Below are 7,500 nucleotides of genomic sequence, written 5' to 3'. Positions count from 1 at the left end.
ACAAACTGCATTAGACCCTTATTTGTTGCAAACGCAGTGTACATTTTCGATTCTTTTGATAATGGTATTTGCCAGTAACCTTTTGTCAGATCAATCTCTGAAAAATACTTTTTGTTGGAAAAATTACCTAATGCACCGTCAGAAGTAGGCATTGGTTCACAATCAAATATGGTAACATCATTAAGTCCCCTGAAATCTAAACAAATTCTAAGTGTTCCATCTGCTTTCTTAACAAGTACAACAGGTGAACAGTATGGGGAGTTAGAGGGTTCAATAATTCCCATTTCAAGCATTTTATCAATTTCCTTATTGAATGTATCAACCAAATGATGTCACCACATTTGATTGTGAACCAATGCCTACTTCTGACGGTGCATTAGGTAATTTTTCCAACAAAAAGCATATATATATATATATATATATATATATATATATATATATATATATATATATATATATATGTGTGTGTGTGTGTGTGTGTGTGTGTGTGTGTATGTGTGTGTGTGTGTGTGTGCGTGTGTGAGTGTATATATACATATAACAATAGAAACAGACGATGATGCGGCACCATTATGATCCTTTTCTGTCGGCATTTGTCATGAAAGTTTTCCTTTGTTCTTAATTCCTCCGTGTCTCGCCTAAAAGATTTTTTTTTCCTAATCTCTCCTTTATGGAAACAAACCCAGAACATCTTCATGTAGATTCTCGTAATTCCTGTTTTTTCTTTCTTTTTTCTTTTCTTTTCTTTCTTTCTTTCTAACACCAGGCGGAGTAATACAGATGAAGCATCTCATGTATTGAAAAAAATATCTTCCCCTTTTCAAGTTTTTAATTTAAAATTGTCATAGGTCTAACCGCCATAATGCACATTACGTCTTTTTAATGTCTCATTCTGCTTTTTATCCCGCCTTTTACATCAGGTTCTAATGTTCCTATTATAATGCTAATTTGAAACCATGTTTTTTTTTATTTCTTTTTTTATAATTCATAACTTAATGCTGTGCCTCAGTTCTGACGTAATGTCATTCGATTACAGTCCTCCATGTTGCAAATCATTAGATATTAACTTTGAGGGAATAACGACAGTTCTTTTGCATATAAAGACTTTATTTAACACAATCATGGGTTCGGGAAAGTGAAATCCGAAGTGACAGAAACGGAAAGCTTGAAACCGAGTAACAGTAAAAGCTAGGTTAACCTAGGTTCCTTGCTGTTTATTCTCTAATTACGTGTTGATATTAATATTATATGGGTAAAGCTGAGCGCCCATATAATATATAAGGCACTAATATAAAACAGATATAGATAAATTATAGCATTCTGAACAATGACAACGAGGCCCGGAACGGAGACGTGCGGCATAAAAAAAAAAGAAAAAAAAAGAAAAGAAAAGAAAAAAAAAAAAAAACAGCGACGGAATATTAATTAAGACCGTAATGGACAATGTAATCCCTGGAAAACCCACGTCAAGCTGTCCACCGCGTGATGACGTCACTCCACCTCATCTCTCCTGAACGCTTCATCATGTAAGCGGATCTTTCCTTGTGCCAAAATTGAAAAAAAAATATATATATTAATGGAGCGTTGGATTATTTATATGTCAAAAGTAGAGGACGGTGGTAGTCGGAAAGAGTTACTCTAGTACCTTTGCTAGAGTTAATAACAACAGCAGGAATGGAAGTCTAATATATCTTCAGTACAATACCTACACCAATACCTCTACATATAGGAAGACAGTTGTAGCTTTAATTTAACATTTCTCTAGATTTATATATATTTGTTTTATTATTATCACTATTTTTGTTTTTGTTTGTATGAGTCAATTCTTTTCAATAACTGTAAGTACAGAACAATCCGAATAAAAAGTTACACATGTTGCTAGATGTGAATTCGCAGACTCATGATGGTATTGTTGACCAAATAATAGCAAAATGCAATACAAGAAACTGAAAAAAAGTATTGTAGGGGACAGCCAACTCTACCCTTGAGAAAATCTTGCCTATTGCAGAAAAAGTTCAGGTTCGATCTTTAACATGCATTGTGAGGTAAACAAACTAAGAGATGAAAATGTTAAAAATAAATAATAGAAAAATGATTTTGAGCGAACACCTGATAATAACAAGGGGGATAAGTGTATTAGTTCCGCAAGACAAGTAAGATCTACGATAAGTGTATAGGTTCCGCAATGCAACTAAGATTTGTAATAGATGTGTAAGTTTCGCAAAGCAGGAAAACACGGAATATGCAGCAGGCAGTAAAGCGTCAGAGAAATATTCAGATTAAAATTTTACTTTGCAAATGAAGTCGGTTAAAATAAGAATAAGAGAATGATAAGGGGCATTGTACTTATCGTAACATCATTAGTTATGCAGTTAGATGTAGGAGCTAATATATATATAATGTCAGAGAAACTATCCACATAAGCCCAAAAATAAGATTTTATTCGATTTTATTTCACAAAGAATTTCAATACTAGGATAACAGCAGTTTCGGTAAAATAACTGAAGGCCAGAAGGTAAAAGATTTGTCCAGTCGCTGTGGTCAAAGGATGAAAACGGTCAAGAGTCACCACCATTTTGGCCTAAATTTCTTAATTAACCCAACTCCTTCGGGTCGGTGATCAAATCCCTGGAGCGCAATGCATTTCCGGAAGGCTGCCGCATAGGCCTAAACTTGCATTCCGGGTTCTTATCTTATCTCATAACGGCCGGAATCCGAGGAAGAAAAGGTGCCGTCAACTTGCATGACCACCGGAATTTGGGCCAGGAAGATGCTGTCTTCACTGCATGACATCCGGAGGACGATATGGAGAAAGATGTTCAGTTTTGAAAGTTCAGAAGGAATTAACGATAGGCACTGATATAGTCAAAATGTAAAAAACAACAACAAATATGCAGAGCTGGCTGCGAGACAAATTTTATATACTTCGAAGGCAGGAGTAGTCAGATATCAGAGTCAAAATGATCATGAGAGCGTTCCGTACTCTGATTAGTAAACACTATGAGTACTGATAACACACGAAGGTTTCTTTAGGTCAAGTAGGGATTTCAAAACAACACAAAGGGCGTAATTGTAAGTAACCCAGCACCTGCTACAAGCTGCACTGGATCAGGAGTCTTCTGCTGTGTAAATGATATTTTCTTAGCAGGCAAGGACAAAAATGAGCACCAAGAGAGGCTCGTACAGGTGATAGACCGAATCAAGGAAATACGTGCAAGGAAAATGGAAGGGAAATTCATATGCCAAATGCCATTTTCATGTTCTAGTTAGGATTGACGAAAGATATAGATAATAGAAAGCCAGAGATCTAAGAGACGTTTAAGAATTGCAGTAATTCTTAGGACTATCTAGCCATTATTGTGTCCATAAGGCAAGCTCATTGCCACAGATGTCAAGTGGAATTGAAGATTGTCGAAAATGATTTCATAAGATAAAGGCAGATATAACATTCTCCTTCTGTGCACACTGCAACAAAGATTTACTAGCAAGATTAGTCTGCAATGCCTCCCAAGTAGGACTAGGTGCTTATGTCATCAGTAACGACTCTGAAAGGGCAATTGCTTGTGCTTCTAGACAATGAGTAAAGCAGAAATAAATTACTCATAAAGGGAGAAAGAAATTTTGGCATTTATTTTTGGAGTTAAAAAAAATCACTTTCATATACATGAGTGCTAATAATTCCCACTAGATACCGATCATAAGCTAACTTTTAACAAGCATCAGCTCGCTTATAAAGACGGTCCATCACACGGACCACATAGAGTTATGCAACAGAACACAGATTCACCACAAGCATATATAATGCAATGTCTCGTTGAGTCATCGGCGAGCTCTCAGTTGGGTTGTACGGTTCGGTCAGAGTACTCGCTACTCGGTTTACTCGGGGCTTGAGTTTAGGGGCGTACTAGTTCTCGCAGTTCAATTGTTTTAATTTAATTCCTAAATGTGGAAAATAGACCTTCAGAAAATGGATTAATGTTACAATATGTTTTAAAAGCGGATGTTGTTTTCTTAAGGCTTCTATGTTCAACTTTATTTTTCTTTTTTAATGAATGCTTGAAAACAGTGTTGGGAAGTTCAATTGTCTTAATTTAATTCCTAAATGTGGAAAATAGACCTTCAGAAAATTTATTCATGTTACAATATTTTAAAAAGAGGATGTTGTTTTCTTTAGTCTTCTCTGTTCACTTTATTTTTTTTTATGAGTACTTGGAAACAGTGTTGGGAAGTTCAATTGTTTTAATTTAATTCTTAAATGTGGAAAATAGACCTTTAGAAAATTAATTCATGTTACAATATGTTTTAAAAGAAGGTGTTGTTTTCTTAAGTCTTCGATGTTCACTTTTTTATGAATACTTGAAAACAGTGTTGGGAAGTTCAGTTGTTTTGATTCAATTCCTAAACGTGGAAAATAGACCTTCAGAAAATTGATTCATGTTACAATATGCTTTAAAAGAGGGTGTTGTTTTCTCAAGTCTTCTCTGTTCACTTTTTTTTCTTAAATGAATACTTGAAAACAGTGTTGGGAATTAGAGAATTTTATTCTCATCTATGTCCAAGCTTTCATTATCCTCCCCTGGGTGCCTCTCTGATCCTTAGTCTGTCCCTATTGCTGCTGGGGTCACCACGGGTCACCACGAGGTCAAGTTCTTACCACGGGGGATAACCTAAGCTGACCTCACTGACTCAGGGAATATTTCTTGGTAATATTTCGCGAAAGTGATGCGAGCAGCAAAGATGAAGTGATTTGTGGTTATTGTGGTGAGAAACCTGTAAAGGGCGACGGCACTTGCAAAGTACTGAAACATCTCGATTGGAAGAAAGCATCCAGCGAGAAATGAATCTATAATTGAATCTGTAATTCATCAACACCTCAGAAAATATCAAGAAAAATCAAGAAATTCTATTCAACTTTCGAAAACTAAATTCCGTTCTGTGTATATATTTTTTTCTTTTTTTAGATTTTCATTATACAATAGTTTTGTCAAATTGGATTTTTTGTCTCTCACTGCAAGATTTCGTTTTCCTGATTCAAGACATTAGATTATATGTCAAAGTGAATGCGATGTATTGATGAGTTTGAAAATTCTCAACTCTGACAACCCTTTGGCTCCTATTGCCTCCTGCAATAACCTTATCCAGCCAGCCATTCCTACAGGGAAAAGTAACCATTCTGAACTCGGTTTACTTGGTTTTGAAGGGTAATCGGGATCGAATCATTTAGTTTGCAGAAAAGTATTCGGTTTGCCTATCACTATCAACTCAATCTTATGTTGACAGATAGACACCAACCTTCTACCACATCAAAGCAGATTGCACAGTGCAGTACAAACTGATTATGTAAGTCACTCCTATCTGATAACTAGATACCTGTACTCTATTGCACTTTACCACCCATATGACAAGAGATCACTTCAATGCATGTAACGCCTTCTATAAGCATTATAAGGGTTCTAATAACTCTATTTGCGACTCATAGTCTACCTGAACAAATAATGTTAGATAGCACCTATAGTTTTCACCCAATTGCAAATGCTATAAGATGTACATTCATTGCACTTTACCACCCGTAAGCAAACGTCGAGACCGGGAGATTTGTACGAACTTTTTTTAAGCACAACATGGAATGCAGACAGGCCTCAAGCTGCAACATATCCTCGAGATGCAACATGAAGCACAACATGGAATGCAGACAGGCCTCGAGATGCAACATTTGCAATAGTTAAAGCAAGTATCTTATAAAACTAACCCCTCGTGTAACTAAACTGCAGGTATCTCACCTTCGTTGTTAATGGGAATAAGAAACAGGAATCGATTGAATCTGGTGAAATTTGATTTTAAGAATTGATAACAAGGACGAGTTTGGAGCAAATTACAAAACTTTACGAAGAAGAAGAAGAAGAAAAAAGATAGCTCATCAAGGGAGACTGGGTAATTGTAAGACTATATTCGATCCCACTAACTGATAAACTTGGTAATCTATACTGCAAGGTCATTGCTTGAGATAAGGGGTTTGGGAAGACACAATGACCAGCTAAAAACCTTCTTCCCTCGAGAAACAAACAAACAAACAAACAAAAAAATAATGAAAAAATAAAAATTACAAAAGAATTACCTCTGACCGCCGAGGAAGAGTCAACAGAATCCACAGAGGCTCATGTGCTTTCACAAAATCTCGTGGAAAAAAAATGCTCCCAAATAGAAAAAAAAAAGAAAAAAAAAAGCTTCCAAATAGAACTGCTTCCGGAAAACCACCGATAAATTAATCCAAAGGTTTAGGAAAGTGATTGAAAGTTTAAAGTTTCATGTTCACGAGGATTGTTATCCACTGTTTTAGAGAGGAAGTATTATGGATATACATTAAACCACATTGATTTTAAACGGATTAATTTGAGTTATTATCTATTGGATGAAATAAAAATATAAAATAAAAAAGTCCTCCCTTGTATCATGCATGTCTTTTTTCTAATGCACAGTTGCATACAGAAAGCATATTCCACTTTCGTCCACATCATGTCTGTCCCAGTGTGGTCATTTCTGCTCAACAGGTCACACTGAGCGGGAAGGTCGAGGGAGAATTACCGGCGCGACCTCTTGAAGGTAAGGGTTTCAAAGCTAGGGTCCTTTGATTCATGTTTATATATATATATATATATATATATATATATATATATATATATATATATATATATATATATTATATTATATATATATATTTTTTTTTTTTTTTTTTTTTTTTTTTAACGAGCATCATTTACCTGCAGGGAAATCCTTGAAAATATCCGGTTGCATGACCTTGGGATATAGTTTTTTTTTTATTTTATTTTTTTTTGTCGACTGCCGTATGTCCTGCATGGAACTAGAACTGGATCTGAAATTTGATGTATTTTATTTTATTTGATGTATTTTTTCTTTTAATACTACCAAAATTGCCAGGTTGCAGTTAGAAAAGGAGGAGGAAAGAAAAGTACAAACTGGGAGCGCGCGGGAATGTGTATGTGTATATACATGTGTGTGTGTTTGTGGTTATGTGTATGTGTATATGCATGTGTGTGTTTGTGGTTATGTGTATGTGTATATACATGTGTGTGTTTGTGGTTATGTGTATGTGTATATACATGTGTGTGTGTTTGTGGTTATGTGTATGTGTATATGCATGTGTGTGTGTTTGTGGTTATGTATATGTGTATATGCATATGTGTGTTTGTGGTTATGTGTATGTGTATACATGTGTGTGTGTGTTTGTGGTTATGTGTATGTGTATATGCATCTGTGTGTGTTTGTGAATATGTATATGTGTATATACATGTGTGTGTGTTTGTGGTTATGTGTATGTGTATATACATGTGTGTGTGTTTGTGGTTATGTGTGTGTGTTTGTGGTTATGTGTGTGTGTTTGTGGTTATGTATATGTGTATATGCATGTATGTGGAGGGGCCTAAGAACACAATAGCGCGAAAAGGCCCTTGGCATATTCCTGTGTTCATTGTGACAAATGAA

This window comes from Penaeus japonicus, unplaced genomic scaffold (assembly GCF_977035675.1).
Source record: "Penaeus japonicus unplaced genomic scaffold, GWHDUDI00000001_assembly GWHDUDI00000012, whole genome shotgun sequence".
NCBI classification, from domain to species: Eukaryota; Metazoa; Arthropoda; class Malacostraca; order Decapoda; family Penaeidae; genus Penaeus; species Penaeus japonicus.
The sequence above is the reverse complement of the archived record's forward strand: the minus strand, read 5'-3'. Positions refer to the sequence as shown.